Source organism: Sus scrofa, chromosome 4 (assembly GCF_000003025.6).
Source record: "Sus scrofa isolate TJ Tabasco breed Duroc chromosome 4, Sscrofa11.1, whole genome shotgun sequence".
In the NCBI taxonomy this organism is placed as follows: Eukaryota; Metazoa; Chordata; class Mammalia; order Artiodactyla; family Suidae; genus Sus; species Sus scrofa.
In genome coordinates, this window is record NC_010446.5 from 107,477,343 (window position 1) to 107,497,458 (window position 20,116).

At 42.5% G+C, this 20,116-nt stretch overlaps 1 protein-coding gene across 1 annotated transcript in view; it reads right to left on the reverse strand.

The window, feature by feature from the left end:
- The window catches only part of LRIG2 (leucine rich repeats and immunoglobulin like domains 2), a 162,647-nt gene that overhangs the window by 128,681 nt on the left and 13,850 nt on the right, over positions 1-20,116 (reverse strand). The window lies entirely within an intron of this gene.

Below are 20,116 nucleotides of genomic sequence, written 5' to 3' on the forward strand. Positions count from 1 at the left end.
AGACTGGCTATTTTTCTCAGTTCTGAGTGGGTTTGTTTTGTTTTCTTTGGCCTCACTGTAGCATGTGGAATTTCCTGGTCCAGGGATCAAACCCACACCACAGCAGCCATCCAAGCTGCAGCAGTGACAACACTGGATCCTTAACCAGCTGCACCACAAGGGAACTCCAGTTCTGAGTGGTTTTTCAAGGCAGTTTGAGAATTTATAGTAGGATCCAAAATGGGGACAAGGGAGTGGGAACCTTCTAGCTATGTTTTTCCTGCTATGTTTTAATGATTAAAAAACATTAATCATTAAAAATGATTCAGGAGGGAGTTCCCACCGTGGTGCAGCCTGGGAACCTCCATATGCCCGAGGGTGCGGCCCTAAAAAAAAAAAAAAAAGATTCAGGAGGACTTCTTGTTGTGGCACAGTGGTAAGGAACCCAACTAATAACCATGAGGATGCAGGTTTGATCTCTGGCCTCGCTCAGTGAGAAGAATCCGGTGTTCCGGAGTTCCCATCCTGGCGCAGTTGTTAACGAATCTGACTAGGAACCATGAGGTTTCGGGTTCGATCCCTGGCCTTGCTCAGTGGGTTAAGGACCCGGTGTTGCTGTGAGCTGTGGTATTGTGGTGTAGGTCCCAGATGCGGCTTGGATCCTGTGTTGCTGTGCCTGTGGTATAGGTTGTCAACTGCAGCTCCAATTTGACTCCTAGCCTGGGAACTTCCTTATGTTGAGGGTGTGGCCCTAAAAGGCAAAAGAAAAAAAAAAAAAAAAAAAAGATTCAGGAGGTTATCTGCTAAGTGAAGATCAATGATGCTGAAATTTGTTCCCAATGTTTCCTAGACCTAGATAAATGCCCAATGGCTGACCACAGTATCTTCTCTCTCCTATTACTATTTTTTATTTTTTTTATGGCTACACCCATGGCATATGGAAGTTCCCAGGCTAGGGGTTGAATTGGAGCTGTAGCTGCCAGCCTGTGCCACAGCCACAACAATGCCAGATCCAAGCCATGTCTGCAACCTACACCACAGCTCATGGCAACACCAGATCCTTAACCCACTGACTGAGGCCAAGGATCAAACCTGAATCCTCATGGATACTAGTCAGATTCTCAACTTGCTGAGCTACAACGGGAACTCCCACTTTCCTACTAATGAAGGTCAACTTGCAAAATATTCTGAGAGGTGAACCAAGCTATATCCATATTCCCTACAAAGGAGGCCAGCAAAGGTGACCTAAGACCCTCTGCTTGAGAGTGAAGGCCACACTCCACTCCCCAGTGTTTCTATTGTCCCAGCCTGGTGAACTTTTACACACAAAGGTCTTTCTTTGAACAGTCTGATCAAAAACAAGGTCTTTAAATTTGCTTTTTTTTTAGATTGTTTACTTGCAGCTAAACCTTTAGACAAGAGGCCAACTCCCAGTGATCAAGTTCAAATTGGTTAACTTCGGACTGAGAGATTCAAAAAAAAAAAAAACCAAACCTCTGACTTTCAAACGGACATGTGAATGATGCCAGGATATTTGACTTTCCTGCTCTCCTGAAGTAGTTCTTTTTTCCCAGGGAACATCTCAGGGCAGTACTGTGGTGCTAAGTTTTTAACAGAAAAACTTAAACGGGTAATCTTTGTCCACTACTGAAGTGAGGAGTGCAGTTGATCAAGTGGGGGCCTGCAAATTTGGGTGGGAATGGTTAGATCTGTGGGTGGGAGGAGGGGAGCGAAGGGTAGGGGACAGTAGTACAGCCATGGTACGCGTGTCTCCATACTCCTTTATACACATAGAGCCTTCTCCTTACGATTCTTTTTTTTTTTTTGTCTTTTTAGGGCCGCACTCGCAGCATATGAGGTTCCCGAGCTAAGGGTCGAATCAGAGCTGTAGCCCCTGGCCTACACCAGAGCCACAGCAACGCCAGATCTGAGCTGCGTCTGCGACATATACCGCAGCTCCCAGCAACCCTGGATCCTTAACCCACTGAATGAGGCCAGGGATCGAACCTGCGTCCTCAGGCATGCTAGTCGGATTCTTTTCCACGGAGCCACGGTGGGAACTCCTCCTTATGATTCTTTTTTTTTTTGGTCTTTTTGCCATTTCTTGGGCCGCTCCCTCGACATATTGAGGTTCCCGCTCCCGCGACATATTGAGGTTCCCAGGCTAGGGGTTGAATCGGAGCTGTAGCCACCGGCCTACGCCAGAGCCACAGCAATGTGGGATCTGAGCCGCGTCTGCAATCTACACCACAGCTCACGGCAACGCCGGATTCTTAACCCGCTGAGCAAGGCCAGGGATCGAACCCACAACCTCATCGTTCTTGGTCGGATTCGTTAACCACTGTGCCACAATGGGAACTCCTATGATTCTTGAATGTATGCTTATATACTGATTTTTCAGTAGAGGGTCAGGGTAACATCATAAAGGAAAAATAATTACTGTCTTAAAGTCTCATTCTTGTGCTTTAGGAACATTCCTTTCCTGGGCTTCCCTGAGAAAATTAATGAAGTTCAGATGAACATTTTGTCTGAGTAGTTCTTAGGATTTCAGGAATCATAAGACAAGAATAAAAATTTTGGGGGGGCGGGGGCACAAAATGGTGATAGAACAGAGAGGAGCCTTTGTAAAATGATGTTTGAAAAGGGTCATTTTAACTTTAAACTGCTGGTAAAATCAGCAGATGAACTGACTTTTTGTAACGTCAAAAAATGTAAAGCACCTACCATTTACTGAGTGCTTCTTATTATTTGTAATGTCACACTTATACGTAGGTAATGTTTCCAGAACTCCCAAATATTTCAAATCCAGTCCAGGGAATAGATATAAATGTGTAAATAGCCACCAAAAAGCACATGAGGGGAATTCCTGTCATGGCTCAGCGGTTAACGAACCTGACTAACATCCATGAGGACGTGGGTTTGCTCCCTGGCCTCACTGCGCGGGTTGAGGATCTGGCATTGCTCTGAACTGTGGTGTAGGCAGGCAGCTACAGCTCCGATTCAGCCCCTAGCCTGGCAACCTCCACATGCCATGGGTGCGTCCCTAAAAAGACAAAAAAAAAAAAAGAAGAAGAAGAAACAAGCACATGAGGGGAGTCCCCATTGAGGGTCAGAGGTAATGAACCCGACTAGAATCCATGAGGATGCAGGTTCAATAGGTGGCCTTGCTCAGTGGGTTAAAGATCTGGCAGTGTAGGTCACAGACACAGCTCAGACCTGGTGTTGCTGTGACTGTGGGGTAGGCCTGCATCTACAGCTCTGATTCAACCCCTGGCCTGGGAACTCCCGCAGCCTGCAGGCTCAGCCGAACAAATCACCACAAAAAGCAAAACCAAAAAACACACGCACTTCGCTCCTTAGGAGTTTTAAGTGCTCTCTTACTTCAATTGTGTATAAAACAAAGGGATCAAGAATACGGACCAGAGACGGATATCAAACAGCAGAGTGTGTTCAGATGATCTAGCAGGCAGTGCAATGCGCTGGAGCTCTTTAGGTCAGACAGTAATTCTGGTGGTTATTAACAACAATAGTAAAGTACCTACCATTTCCTGAGTGCTTATTATGGTCTACTGGGCACTATTCAACGTGGTAAGTACAAACGTTATTCCCAATTTATGCTTGAGAAAACCAAGACATAGGTTAAGTAATTTGACATGTTGTAATTGACAGAAGCGCACGCAAACTCACCTCTGCCAGACTTTAAAACCTAAAGCCCTACCTATTTTGTTTTACGGCTGTATATTCCAATTTAAATTTTTTTCTTAATACATTTTCAAAAAAAGACAAATCTATATTCCACGTTGTTGTCTGATAATGAGCATGTGGAACTGTCCAATATGTCTTAGGATGTTATAAATCGAATATGTAATAAATTCATTGGTATTTTAAAAGTAAGCTTCAAATATCTAGAAATTTTATTTATATGGAAGAGACAGGAAAGTGTCAATGGGAGGTTTTCAGGCAACAACTAGGATTCATATTTCTTGCATAAATGGTGGTTAAATGGTGTTTTTTTTTCTGTTTGCTTTTGACTGAAATGTCCGTGGGTTTAGGTTGTCCAGTCATGCCATTGGGAATAACAACCAAGTTTGCAGATGAGCAAACTATAGCAACAGCACTGAAAGCACTGAGCAGTGAAAACAACTGAAAAAGACCATCAATTGTCTCTATTTCAGAGATGTTAAAATGTGAAAATAGATGTTTCTTGGAAGAGATAAAGTATTTGTTTATTTATCTATTTATTTATTTTTTTACAAATAAGAATATATAATAATAATATATAATACCTGTGGCATGCAGAAGTTCCCAAGCCAGGGATCAAACCTGTGCCAAAATTTCAACCTATGCCACAACTGTGGCAATGCCAGATCTTTTACCACATGGTGCCAGTGCCGGGCCAGAGATTAAACCCCTGCCTCTGCAGCAACCCAAGCCACTGCAGTCGGGTTCTTAACCCACAATGCCACAGCAGGAATTCCTATGCTTCCTTTCATTCAGCTTAGTATCTTAGTATTTTTCTTGGCAGTCATTGACTTAGATCAAATTCCTATCTACTAAAACTTCCAAGCATTTTTCTCATGTGCTTCTACTATGCTATATTGCTTATCCTGTACATGCAGTTATTTTTTCCTGACTTGAAGTACAGTGCCTTACATTTAACTGCTTTCAATTCCCTCCTTTTTTTAAAATCACCCATTCCCAACTTAGTTTGATTTACAATTTTGGTAAGCATACTTTCATGTCAATAATAGAACTGTTAAAAGGACAAGGCCTTCGTTGGCAATCTTTCCTTATGGTTATATTAATCCACTAACTAGTCTGCAGTTATAATAATTTAACCATCCGTAATTAGCGTGATTTATTAATAACAACACATTTCCTTACTGCATCACATAAGAAACAATTGTGACAGGACAGGAATTCAGCAAGTGTTTTTGTGATGATGAAATATTTGCTACTTCTGTGAAACTGTGGAATTGCTTTCTAGACTACATTTTTAAACCAAAGAAGGCACTTCCCACTGTAATTCTCCACTGTAATTTCCTGGCTTGGCTTGATGAGTTTTAGTTACTAAGGAAGATCAAGTCTCTTAAAGAACAAAGGTTTGCCCTTATTAAGGATGTTCCACTATATCAGATTTCTCAGCTAAGTCCAAAAGAGGAGCTCAGAATAGGCTTAGGAACATGTATACAGTCTTCCAAATGTATGCCTTTAAAGGAGATGACACTTTTCAAAAGGGTAAGTTTTGCTGTGTTTGTTAAGCCATCAAAGTCAGTTTAACCCAGTAGTCAAATACATTAGCTTTGATCCCAGTTCAATGCCCAGATCTACTACTTGCCAGCTGTTTGACTTTGGGCAAACATATCAATGCTTAGCACAGTGCCTGGCATCTAGTGAGAGCTATAAAAATAAAAGTAACTACCACTTATTAAGCATCATTTTATATTAGGTACTGCATGAAGTGCTTAATATGCTGTTCATTTTTTTTCCCAAACAATTCTATGAAGTGGCCACTTTTGTTGTCTCCAAATCATGGGTGAGAAAAATTGGCAGAAAGATTACACTATTTGCTGAAGTTAAAAATGGAAGAAAGGATATACATCAAGTCTCTCTGACTCCAGACCAGGATCCCAAACACAATTCTATGCTGCCAGTCCTGGAACATGGTTGAAACCCTCATAGGTCTTACATTGGAGTCTGGGTAGGAAGGATACTGACCACCAACCAGTCAGAGAGCTTCTAGGGATCCCAAAAGGTTCTCCATGGCACAGTCTTACTTTGATGATTCACCATGATGAGGTTCTGGTCCTCAGTCCTACAGACTTAGAAACCCTGTTAACACATAGATTGTGGAGTCATCTCCCAGAGAAGACGCAAGCTCCCACAAACTGAGCATTCAAAATCAGAACACCAGTTTATTCATAATGAAAACTATGAATAGAAACAAAATAGCCAAGGGCTAAAGCATTCATGTCCTGTGATCAGCACCTGAGAATCAGACTGCAAGAGCAGGCTGCTTGCAAAGCATGGAATCAGCAACAAGGGGGTCTGTTTTACATATGAATGTTTGATAGAACCAAATTCATCCAACTCTAAAGCAGTGATTTACCTGCCTCTAGAACTGAAGAGGCCGGTGTAACCTCTCATCTAAAAACACATGGATAAACACTACCAGCACTGGCCTCTTAGAAACTCTTCCTTCCTAGGTTTTTAGGGATGACCAATTCTTTCCTGAATTTAGTTTAAAAATTTTTTCAGATTATAGCATAATTCTTTTTTTCACCCAAGATTTTGAAAAACTATACTTTGATGCATTGTGCATTGATTTGAAGGTTGAAATCTAAAAGGGCCACTTTTTTTTTTGCTTTTTAGGGCCGCGCTCGTGGCATATGGAGGTTCCCAGGCTAGGGGTCGAATTGGAGCTACAGCTGCCAGCCTACAGCACAGCCACAGCCACGCCAGACCCGAGCCGCGTCTGGGATCTACACCACAGCTCACAGCAACACTGGATCTTTAACCCACTGAACGAGGCCAGGGATCGAGCCCGCAACCTCATGGTTCCTAGTCATAATCATTCCACTGTGCCAGGATGGGAACTCCCAAAAAGGCAACTGCAGTTTCTGGTTCTTGGTGGGTAGTTCTCTCCCTGGAGCCCCCCAGGGTACTGATACCAGTAATAAGGGACAAGACCCCTCCAGTGGAAGCTGACTTCTCCTTTCTGAAGGTTTTGCTGGTTGGCTCTCTAGCTTCAGAAACAGAGACTCTGGTTATCCATTTTTACCCATCTTCTAAAGACTAAATTTAAGGTAACAAACATTTCTCTGCAACTGGAGAGACAGACTGCTTAGAGGAAGATTTATGTGGCTCTGCACATTCCCTGGCTCTGGGGGAGTTGGGGACACACCATGAGAATTGATATTTTTTCCCCTGGCTCTTTGCTATAGGTCCAAGCAGCCAGAGCAACAGCAGCAGTTCCTAACCTCATGCAGAGCTTCCAGGATGCCTGGGAATCTCCTGCTGATAACAGCCTGGAATGCTTGGAACTAGTGAAGAGAAGACTGGAATCCCTACAGGCTAGAGCAGTCAAGACTCAAAGGAGAGAAGCTGCTCCCAGAAGCTTTGGGCCTAGGGTAACTGCCGAGTTTAAGGCCAAGGAATGGATGCCTCACTGCCTATCTGCAGCCGTGAAAACAGATCACAGGGAAGAACAGTGTGGACAAACTCCTCTCCTCTCTCTTTTTTTTTTTTGTTTTGTTTTGTTTAGTTTTTTATTATTTCTTGGGCCACTCCCACAGCATATGGAGGTTCCCAGGCTAGGGATCTAATCAGAGCTGTAGCCGCCAGCCTATGCCAGAGCTACAGCAACGCTGGATCCGAGCTGCGTCTGCAACCTACATCACAGCTCACGGCAACGCCGGATCCTTAACCCACTGAGCAAGGCCAGGGACTGAACCCGCAACCTCATGGTTCCTAGTCGGATTCGTTAACCGCTGCGCCACGACAGGAACTCCCCTCCTCTCCTCTCTTGCAGGGTGAGCAGTTTTCATATCTTCAGGGTGCAAGGAAAAGGAAGAGGGTCCTGCCAGAGCAATATTTTTCCAGCACTACTGGGCTGCCACATTGGGAAGGCTTTTCGAGGCCTACTGTTCCTAGTTCTGCAGGATGGAAAGAATCTCAGGTAAACCCAGAGCTCCTGGTGCATAAACACAGGACACTGGATAGACTCCAGAATACCGACAGTCTCTCCCTAGAGAGCTTTCTAGATGGTGCTAGGAGAGGGATAGGGTGGATGAGGGGAAGTCAAGCCATAGTTACTGATTGCCTTAACTGAAGGTCAACCAGGGGACTAGACTATCAAGTTCACCCAACTCAAAATACCATGATTTACCATCTCCCATCCTTCCCCAACAATCATACACTGAAATGAAGCTCCCAGCAGTGTCCTGGGGTCAACCGAGTCGAAGACATGGCCCCTTTATGACTCCAGATTCTTGCAAGAAATTTGTTTTCTGAACATTCCTCTCTGTACACTCCCCTTTGTCTTAATTGGCCCTGCTCCTTGAGGTATATTCCAGATCTTTCCCCTGTATCCTTTGGCTTGGCTCAAGCCTCTGACCCCTCCACTGTGGAGACTAAAACAGGGAGATGGCCAAAATAGGCAGTCAGAGAAGAGCGCAGGCATTCCTATTGCATCTGCTCAGTCTCAGCAATCCTCATGTCAGGAAAGCAAGCGCTCAAGTTTACAGGCTGGGCCCAGGGAGAGAGCTTCCTTTCCTCACTCGCAGTGTGAGACAGGGAGCAGGGTCCCGCGGAGGCTGTCTGCTGAGTGCTGAATGTCATAGATACGGTTGTTGAACAGGGGTGTTCTCCAGCGGCTCCCTCTGGGTGTAACTCCTCAGAGCTCTTCCCTGGGGCTGTTTGGGGTAGGGTCTGGACAACTGTGCTTCCAGCAAAATTCACCCTTTCTCCCTCTTCGTCATTGGCTCTCACAGGCATTGCCACAGGTAACCCCTATTATTGTTGTTGTTGTTATTACGTTTTAACACTTAGAGAGCCAGCCCACAGAGTTGAAGGATTTCCAGCAAGCCAGGCAGGAGTGACAGGAGACCACTTTGGCAAGGTTTACGTGACTGATTGATTCAACATTTATTGAGCACTGGGCTGTGTGATGTGGATGTGCGACAGGATGAAGTGGCGGGAAACAAAGGTGAATAAGAAAACAAAGACTCTCGGAGTTCCCATCGTGGCTCAGCGGAAACGAATTTGACTAGCATCCGTGAGGACGCAGGTTTGATTCCTGACTTCGCTCAGTGGGTTAAGGATCTAGCGTTGCTGTGGCTGTGGTGTAGGCCGGCAGCTGCTACAGCTCTGATTTGACCCCTAGCCTAGGAACCTCCATATGCTGTGGATGCAGTTCTAAAAAGACAAAAAAAAAAAAAAAGAGAGAGAGAGAGAGAGAGAAGAAAACAAGACTCTTCCCAGAGGATATGTTCTAAGGGAGGCACATGTGCACCTACATCACTGAAATATAAGGTGAGGACAGAAAGTCACCTGGAAAAGTCGAAGTAGAGCATTTTCACCTATCAGGCCACCAGGCAGATGCCCACTGATCTCCTGGGGGTAGTCTGATTCTACAAAGCCAATGCCAAGGTTAATAAAGTCTCTGTTATAACATGTTAAGCACCATAAAATAAATGCTTCATAATGTGCATATAACAGGAGCTCAGTGCATCATCACTTTCTTTTAAGTGGATCTCTTTTAAATTAATGAAACATGTTGACTGCCATTTACTTCCCTTTTATGAAAGGGAAAGAGAAATAGAAAAATTGAAGTGAGAAATTGAAGCTGCATTTCCCTTCCCTGTTCCTCAGGGCAACTAACAAGAGAACAAACAGGGTTCAGTACCAGGAATAAAGTTGACTCATACTCTTAGGCTCTCTCTCCTTTTAGAACACATTGATTGAAGACTTGGAATGGGATAACATTCATTCTCATAGAGACGAAGTCACCAAGGGAGAGAGGATTAAGGCAGGAACAGGGAAAATGAGGTGAAGGAATAGGAGGCAGTGGCTACGGCACTGCTTTTGACGGTCTCTTCATCTCAGAAGAAAAGGCTCTTCCAGGAAAATTATATTCCAGGCAGAATGATGAGGATGAGCAGAAATCATATATAGTCTGGCCCAACATCCTAGGGGAAGAAAGTAAGTCTTGTGACAACATGAATAAATATATCTTTGTGGCCTGGTACTAGTTCAAAGTTCATAGGTCTAGAAAATGTAAAATCAATGAGAGTATAGGCTCTAAACTGTAGCATTAGTAGTAAAGACAGGTGGACCTTTCCCAAGGCAGGAATCCCAATGGGTGCCATTGAGTAACCTCAGGTCAAGAGATGAGACCTAAAATCCAGGATATGGTCCAAGGTACAGGGAAGATGTGTATGGGACAAGGACACTATATCTTTTCTAAAAGTGCACCTCAAAATAGTGACATGAAGGAAAATAGGACATGAGGAGCTCCAACTGGCATACTGGCTTTCTAGATACAAGGGTTAGAAATGACGTCTCATCAGCCAGTAAATGCATTTTTCCTGTATCATTCATTGCCTTTGCTCTCCCTTCTACAATTACTGTCAGTTATCGTCACACTATTTAAATATTCATGCTTGTTTTTATATAAAGTACTTGAGGGCAGTGATTATATATTTGTACCTTTGATGGCAACTAGCTCAGAGCCTGTTCTTATTAGACCACTAAGCAATGCTGCTTCATTTCATGTTATAGGAGAATTGGACTTCAAGGGTCAACAGCTGCAAGGGCTGGCAATCCATAGGTCTGGCCAAGAATTTCCCTGAGGCAAGGCAACATTTGGCAATTACAAGGGCATTCCAGTGAAGTAAAGAGGACTGTCAGATTTTGCAACAGTTCTGCAAATACGATAGATTTTCTGGAGTGCTGGGTTCTCGGAAAATTATGTGCTGAGTGGCAAAAAAGTAATCTGGGTTCTCACCTTTAGAGAGATCATGCAAGATAATAACTTCTGCCAGATTCAAATAGGAAAGAGTGACATTAACAAGTTGTCTTCGTACTACATAACATGATGCTAGGTATTGTACATGTAGAATATTTTTAAAAGTAAGTAGCTATTGCTGCCCTCCAGCTTCAAATCCTAAGACAGTCAATGTGAATACACATCAACTACTCAGAAAATAATATGAGTGTTACACCGAGTAATAAATTAAACATTACCACACTGTGTTAGAGAAGGCCTTGGAGTTCCCACTGTGGTGCAGGGGGTTAAGAATCTGCAGTGGTTTGGCTCACTGCAGAGGTGTGGGTTCAGTCCTCGGCCTAGTGCAATGGGTTAAAAAGGATCCGGCATTGCCACAGCTGTGCTCCAGCTTGTGGCTATGGTTTCAACTCAGTCCCCAGCCTGGAATTTCTATATGCTGGGCATGCAGCCATTAAAAAAGAAAAAAAAAAAAGACGGTGGCCTTGAGATGGGTCTGCAAGACCCCTATTTTTTGTGGGGTTTTGCTCCTCTGAGGCTTTACAAAGTTATCCTGTGGACATCTGAAATATAATAAAGTTTATTGCTTTAAACCCTACCCCACGCCACCTCATCCCTGCCTATTAATATTTCAAGACAGTGTTGTTCTCTGACCCCTGGTCTGGGAACTGCTGCATGCCATGGTGCAGCCTCCCCTCCAAATATTTTTTTCTAATATATATAATGATTTTTTTTTCCATTATAGCTGGTTTACAGTGTTCTGTATAGCATGGTGACCCAGTGACACATACATGTATACGTTCTTTTTTCTCACATTATCATGCTCCATCATAAGTGACTAGACATAGTCCCCAGTGCTACACAGCAGCCCTCCAAATTTTTTCAAGATAGCATGTCATATACCTGGTGTAATCATGTGCTTAGCTCTTAATCTCATAACACTCTAGGCTTTCAGCTTGAATCTATAACCCTAACTTGGAGTTTAAGCTTCATTCCAATTCAAAGACTCAAATTTTTATGCTAGAAGAACATGAGGAGACTAGATCACTAGTTCAAAGATTTAGTCTCAAAGGCAATCAAGTTTAAGCAGGTTCCTGCCTTATATTTCTATTCTGCAGAACTAGATTCTTGCTGGTAACTTCTCCTATGAATTGAATTACAGCCCCCCAAACTACACTCTTTTCAGTAGGACCTCTGGTTTCTACTGGGTTTTGTTTTGTTTTGTTTTTTGTCTTTTTGCCATTTCTTGAGCTACTCTCATGGCATATGGAGGTTCCCATGCTAGGGGTCCAATCGGAGCTGTGGCCACCGGCCTACGCCACAGTCACAGCAACATGGGATCCGAGTCGAGTCTGCAACCTACACCACAGCTCACGGCAATGCCAGATCCTTAACCCACTGAGCGAAGCCAGGGATCAAACCCGCAAACTCATGGTTCCTAGCTGGATTCGTTAACCACTGAGCCACGACGGGAACTCCTCTACAGGTTTTTTGGATGCCAGCTTTGTGCATACCTGAGTATGTTCACATTGACTAATGCTTGCTTAGATTAACACTTTGAGATTTTTTTTCTTTTTTTTTTTCTTTTTATGTTTGGACCTGTGGCATATGGAACTTCCCAGGCTAGGAGTCAAATTGGAGCTGCAGCTGCCGGCCTACACCACAGCCACAGCAACACGAGACCTGAGCCACATCTGTGACCTATGCCACAGCTCACTGCCATGCCGAATCCTTAACCCACTGGGCTGGCCAGGGATGGAACCCACAGCCTCATGGATACTAGTCAGGTTCTTTTTTTTTTTTTTTAAATGACTTTTATTTTTTCCACTATAGTTGGTTTACAGTGTTCTGTCAATTTTCTACTGTACAGCAAAGTGACCCAGTCACACATACATGTATACATTCTTTTTCTCACATTATCCTCCATCATGCTCCATGATAAGTGACTAGATATAGTTCCCAGTGCCATACAGCAGGATTTCATTGCTTATTACTAGTCGGGTTCTTAACCTGCTGAGACACAACGGGAACTCCAACACCTGAATCTTGAATTCATTTTGGATTTTAACTATAGATAAGAATGTTCTGCATGGTCCTCAGGGGCTAGTTTTGGCACCAGAGTCACAGAGAAGGCAGCACACTGTAGCCCAAGGGTCTCTTATTTCAAATGTTTCTGGCTACAAGGTAAGAGCAAGTAAGATGCTGTAGCTCTGTGACTGGCTCATAGTCATCAACTTGTTTGCGATCCAAACATTAGCACAGGTGATTTTTAAGGCATGAAATGAGGAAATGAAAGGGGCATTTTAGGCAAAAATAATACAGCATTAAGTGGACTAAGTTAGCAAGATGATCAAGACACTGTATGCCTTAGCCTTTATATCGGATCAAATGTGATAATGCAAGCAAAGTTCCCTACACAGTTCCTGGTACCCTGCAAATGTTAGTTCTTTTCCTTCTGCATCTAAATTAAAGTGCTTCTGGAGTTCCCTGCTGGCTCAGTGGATTAAAGATCCGGTGTTGCTGTAGAAGCTCTGTTTGCCGCTGTGACAAGGGTTTGATCCCTTCCCTGGGAACATCCACATGTCATGGGCATGGCTGGAAAAATAGAAAAAATTGTTTTGCATACATTAAATCCCCCTTAAAACCTTCTGAATTAGGTATTTCCCCCAAGGAATAATGACTTGACCCCCAAAGTAGCACATCTGAAAAACTACAGGGCTGAGATCAGACTCAGGTCTTCAGACACCAAAGCCAGTTCTCTGTCTCCTACGCTTATCACACTGTCTTAGATTTAAGATTGTGTCTTGGACTGTAGTGTTAACAATGGGACAGAGATCAAAGAATGACGTGAGCTCCTGGGTAGCTGAGCTTCTTGGGGCCTTATTATTATATATCCTTATTTGTAAAAAACAAACAAACAAACAAATTAAAAAAACGAATATTTTATCTCTTCCAAGAAACATCTATTTTCACATTTTAACATCTCTGAAATAGAGACAATTGATGGTCTTTTTCAGTTGTTTTCACTGCTCAGTGCTTTCAGTGTTGTTGCTATAGTTTGCTCATCTGCAAACTTGGTTGTTATTCCCAATGGCATGACTGGACAACCTAAACCCAAGGACATTTCAGTCAAAAGCAAACAGAAAAAAAAAACACCATTTAACCACCATTTATGCAAGAAATATGAATCCTAGTTGTTGCCTGAAAACCTCCCATTGACACTTTCTAGTAAGATCAGAAAGAACAGCATCAAAACTTTCAGAATGGATGTCAGAAGCTTGAAAGAAAATCTCAGAAAAAAATGGTGGAGCCGCACTTGGAGAACATTCTTCGCCAGTGCTCTTGATGGCACAGAGGGTGACACCAGATTGAAAAATACAGACATCAATGACTCAGAGCTGAAAAGTGATTCAGAAGACAGACTCAATATAAAACCATTTTAGCCTAATATAACTGAATTTCCGCTCCCTCCCCTTTATTTTCAGCTACCCTGGGGACATGTGAAAGTTCCTAGCCTAGGGATCAAATCTGAGCCGGAGTTGTGACCTACACCACAGCTGCAGCAACGCCAGATCCTTAATTCACTGCGCTGGACCGAGGCTCCAACTGACACCTCCACAGACACAAGCTGGACCATTAACCCACTGCGCCACAGCGAGAACTCCATTTCCCCTTTATTAACGCACAAGTGTGATATACAGTAAAAATCAGTGTTCAAATCAACCTAAATAAGCCCTTTAATATGGGCTGAGTGAAAAGAAAGCATTGTACCATAAATTAACTCATAGCATTATTTTCTTTCTTGGTAATACATGAAGTTATGGTGTGCCCTACAATTGGCAGTGTCTTATATTTCATGAGAATGGTCACATAGTAAACGCTTCATTGTTTATAGAGTTAACGCATTTTGGTCACCATAACCTTCTGACATTAGGAGCAAAATATTACCATCAAGTTTTAACTGTAGAAAAAAAAGGTAGATTAAATAACCTACTCGGCCAGCCATAAAATAGGGATAAAGACTTATCCAAATTCAGTCCTCTAGAATAAGCCTAAAATCATTTTTTTGCTCCAAAATTTCAAGGCTTGGAGTTCCTTTGTGGCACAGCCAGGTTAAGGATCTGGCGTTGTCACTGCTGCAACCCAGGTGGCTGCTGTGGCAAGGGTTCAATCCCTGGCCCAGGAGCCCCCACGTGCTACAGGTTTGGCCAAAAATAAAAATTAATTAATTAATTAATTAATTTCAAGGCTTGTATCAATCTTAGCACTACTTTTTTTTTTTTTTAAGGAGCAGATTTGATGAGAATGAATATAGTAGTTTGGGAGGAGTATTAAAATTGCCCCCCCCCCTTTTTGGCAAGGAAAATGATTATTAGGGTGTTAAGAACAATAAATCATTGGTACAAACAGCCTAGTGGTGTGTACTAGCACATAAAAGGTGTTAAGTAAACAGCAGGAGTTGTATCACTCAGGGTAGTGAATGCTGGCTGTCCCAGCAATCAAACCCTGAATTCTTAGTGACTTACCCAACTAAAATATGTACCGCACATCTGCCCTACAGCTAGCACAGGCTGGCGTGTGGTGAAGGTCGGGTTGCTCTTCTCCACAGCTTCACTCAAGGAACCGAGATGACGTGGGATCTGCCGTCTTGCGGCTGTCCCATGTGGAACGTGTAACTTCCAGGGTCACTGTGAGGGGGGCAAAAGGGTTAGGGGTGGCACATCGGCTTTTAACTTCCTCAGCCTGAAAATGACACAAGACTTCCTTCAGGCCGCCAGCCAGCAGTACTCCCTCACTTGATCGCAATCTCACTGAAGGAAGGCTGGGAAAAGCAGAGGAGCCAAGGACTGCATGGTGACTGCTGTCTATACCACAGAAGTCCTATCACTATTTCCGTGAGGACAAGAATCTGTTTTATTTACTGATATCCCCAAATATCTAGAATAGTGTCTGACTTAAAGAGTGTTCGCTAGTAATTATTGAATTAGTAAATTGCATAGAAAGCTTATTTTCCTTGTTTCAACTATGAATCTACTCTGAAAAGTTTCTGGATAGAGATAGATACTCAAGTTCGATTTAATATTTCAGTAACACTAAGATGGTATTTTGGATAAGAATGTATTTGAGGTTGGCAAACTCATTCTCAAATGTAATTAGACCACATGAAATCTTTCTTTGGGAGCCTAATGATTCTTTAAATCGACTGAAATACTAGGAAAACACAACACTCAACTCTTAAAAGCCAGTTTGGAGTTTAGTTTCACTTAAAAATGAACACAGACTGAAATCGTCCTAAAAATGACTGCTTAAGGAGTTGATAAAATCTAGATTAGAGTGGTATGAAAAGGCAAGCAGTAGTCAGGCAGGGGGAACTGAATGATAAGCAGCTGTCTATTTGGCTCCAATTCACCACCTATTCTTAATATTACCTGCATGATCAGGAAAGCACACAGAGGTCAACACTGATTTTCACAAAGGACTCTCAAATGATGTAATTCATCAATCATTCAATAAGTGTTTCTCAGGCACCAAATATGCCCAGAGCACAATGCTTAGTGCAGATTCAGGTGCAAAAGACAGATATAATTCCTACTGTAAGGGAATTTTATAATCTAATAGGAAAGATAGACACCAAACAACTATTATCATAAGCATGACACAGGCTGCAAAAAGGGAAGTACTAGGTGCTATGATGTGATGAACTGGGAGACTCCCTGGTCTTGAACCTTAGGATCAGGGGAGCTCTCCTCAAGAAATTGAAGTTTCAACTTAAATCCAAGGGATACAGAGGATTTAGCATTGGAACACTGAGGGAAAGAGGAAGAAATACCTCTTCGCAACCCCACCATGAAGTTCCTCAGGATTACATGCTTTAGTATATAGTTGAAGAAATGGTAGAAGAGCAAAGTGATTTAAACAATGTTCGGAGGACATTGTTTAGCGAATAGATTAATTAGAACCACAGGCCATATTCCTTACCTTTCAGGGCAGGACATGTGATTGTCTCTCTTTCCTGATTCAAAACAGTAACTGAGACAGTCACTCTCATGACCCACCAGGCACATCAACCAGCCATGAACTAGACTGATTTAACAGATTTATATTAACAGCCTGTTTCCCCGCGTGCAGAATGAGAAGAGCCTTAAATTGCTTTCATGCAGGAAAAGGGTGGGGTGTAGTGGCCGAGGGGAAAGCTTCATTGGTGAGAGCCAAGTGCTAAAAGCAGCTGCTTGTGACATTTCCGTCAGCAGTCCTCCCTCCTTCATTGTGTATGAGACACACATCAGATGTTCCGGTTTATGATTTCAGCTTCAGAGAACATACCCTTTGAGATCTAAGTTCAAGTATCTCTTCCTGGCACGATGCCTGCTCATTAACTGGACACTAAAGCCCACCTGAGAATGATAACCAAATGCTGAGAGCACTGGGACTCCTTTCTCCTACCTTCAAGGAGGTCTGGAATCTTGTGGAGTGGTTAAGTCCTGAGCCCAGGTGCCTAACTGCTGTATTTCTAGAAAGTGACAAAGCACAGGCTACAAAAAGATTCTGTCCAGATGCCAGAACCATGTCAGAATACAAGGTCACATACAGCTGCTGTCCTCCTTGTTTGTATCAGCCAGAGGACGATCTATTCTCTTTTCTCTGGAAGACACAGCAGAGACTAACTCATGGAGGTCCAGGTAAGTACCACCCGACCCGTTAGGTAGACCAGACCTACTGAGGGCCAGGTTTTTGCCTTTTCATATTGTGTGTACCTCCCCAGGTAAATTAAGGCAGAAAAAAAAATCCATTATTTATGGGGAGATAACAGAGGAAAACCCTTATAGGCCCTTGGATAAGTCCAAACTTTATTTTTTGCATCTATAAAATAAAGGGAATTGAATTATTTCTTTTTTTTTTTTTTTTTATCTTTTGTCTTTTTGTTGTTGTTGTTGCTATTTCTTGGGCCGCTCACGCGGCATATGGAGGTTCCCAGGCTAGGGGTCAATCGGAGCTGTAGCCACCGGCCTACGCCAGAGCCACAGCAACGCGGGATCCGAGCCGTGTCTGCAACCTACACCACAGCTCACGGCAACGCCGGATCGTTAACCCACTGAGCAAGGGCAGGGACCAAACCCTCAACCTCATGGTTCCTAGTCGGATTCGTTAACCACTGCACCACGACGGGAACTCCTGAATTATTTCTAATTCATCCTCTAGCTTGACTAACCAGTACGACTTCATCTGACACACGCAAACTCTCCTCTTTGTCATCCTTTTTGTTGTATACGAAATGCTCAGTCTTCTCTAGTTAAAAAAAAAAAAATCACTTACTACAGATGCCTAAAATAAAGTAACTATATAGAAAGTATTCCTTTTTTCCTTCAGGTAGTCATGGCAACACTAAAATTATAAAAAATATCCAAATAAAGATATAAAGAAAATAAATACCACCCTATAATCCCACCACTGAGGGATAAGCATTCTCTTTTTTTTAAATCTGTGGCACAAGCCACAGCTGCAGCAGTGCCTGATCCTTAACCCACTGTGCCACAGTGGGAACTCTAAGGGATAAGCATTTGGAATTATAATTTTCTAAAATGACTTTTTTGCCCACACTTTTATGCATACTTACTTAAAAAGTAAAAAGTGTGGTAGGAGTTCCCTTGTGGTGTAACAGGTTAAGGATCTGGTGTTGTCATTGCAGTGGCTCAGCTAATTACTGTAGCACAGGTTTGATCCCTGGCTTGAGAATTTCCACATGCTGAAGGTGCTGCCAAAAAAAAAGTGTGATGACTTTGTCCTTCGGTGTTTTGAAACCTGCATTCTTTAATAGTACACCATAAACCCCATTTTTTCCTAAAGCATGATTGATTTTCACAGCTGCACTTGTAATACCATAATTACAAATTTAGAAAGACCAGTTTAACTCACCTGTTATTGTTAAACATCTAGGTTATATATAGTCTTTATTATAAATAACACAGCACTGAACAAACTTGTACAAGCATACCTAATTATTTCCTCTGGATAAATTCTCATAACTAGAATTACTCCTACTAGCAATGTATAAGAGTGATAGTTTCCAGACACTCTTGAGAATTACAAAACTGGATTTATGATTTAAATAAATCTTTGCCAATATGCTATGTGAAAAACTCTTAAGGTCCTGGCTTTATAGTTTAGAGAAACCTTGTCAATACGCATGTGTGATTATTTCTGAACACTTCTCTGTATTTGATCATTTGTATTTCTTTTTTCTTTTTTTTCTTTCTAGGGCCGCACCTGTGGCATATGGTAGTTCCCGGGCTGGGGGTCAAATAAGAGCCACAGCAAGCGGGATCCCAACCACGTCTGCGACCTACACCATGACTCCTGGCAATGCCAGATCCTTAACACACTTGGTGAGACCAGGAATAATAGTTGGGTTTGTAACCCACTGAGCCACAATGGGAACTCCTGTGTTTCTTTTTTTTGTCTAAATGTCTATTCCATTCCTTTGCCCATTTGCCTGCTTGTTCACCAATTTTCTTTTTGAGATCTCCTCAAATGATTCATTATTTTTCTTTCTTTTTCTTTTCTTTTCTTTTTTTTTTTTTTTTTTTTTTGTCTTTTTGCTATTTCTTGGGCCGCTCCTGCGGCATATGGAGGTTCCCAGGCTAGGGGTCGAATTGGAGCTGTAGCCACCAGTCTACACCAGAGCCACAGCAACGCTGGATCCGAGCCGCGTCTGCAACCTATACCACAGCTCACGGCAACGCCGGATCCTTAACCCACTGAGCAAGGGCAGGGACCGAACCCGCAAACTCATGGTTCCTAGTCGGATTCGTCAACCACTGCGCCACGACGGGAACTCCCATTATTTTTCATGTGTAGATTTTAGAAGATGCCCTGCAGATTCAGGGAGATTCAGGTTTGTTTTTTAACTCCTATTTTATTTTTTATTTTTTCTTCCAGTTTTATTGAGATACAATTGACATACAGCACTGTGTAAGTTTAGGGTGTACAGCATAACCATTTGATTTAAATACATCATGAATGGTTACCCTTAATAAGTTTAATGAACATCTATCATATATAGATACAAAATTCAAGAGAAAAAAAAATTTTTTTTTGATCATCACAACCCAACTTTATAGCATTTCCATCCCAAACCCCCAGCGCATCCCCCCATCCGCCAACCTATCCCCTTTGGAAACTAAGTTTTTCAAAGTCTGTGAGTCAGAATATGTTCTGCAAAGTTCACTGTGTCCTTTTTTCAGATTCCACATGTAAGTGATAGCATTTGATGTTGGTGTCTCATTGTATGGCTGACTTCACTTAGTATGATAATTTCTAGGTCCATCCATGTTGTTAAAAATGCCGGTATTTCGTTCCTTTTAATGGCTGAGTAATAGTCCATTGTGTATATATACCACCTCTTCTTGATCCACTCCTCTGTCAATGGGCATTTAGGTTGTTTCCATGTCTTGGCTATTGTATACAGTGCTGCAATGAACACTAGAGTACATGTGTCTTTTCGAGACATAGTTTCTCTGGATAAATGCCCAGGAATGGGATTGCTGGATCAAATGGTAGTTCTATTTTTAGTTTTCTGAGGAATCTCCACACTGCTTTCCACAGTGCTTGCACCAGTTTACAATCCCACCA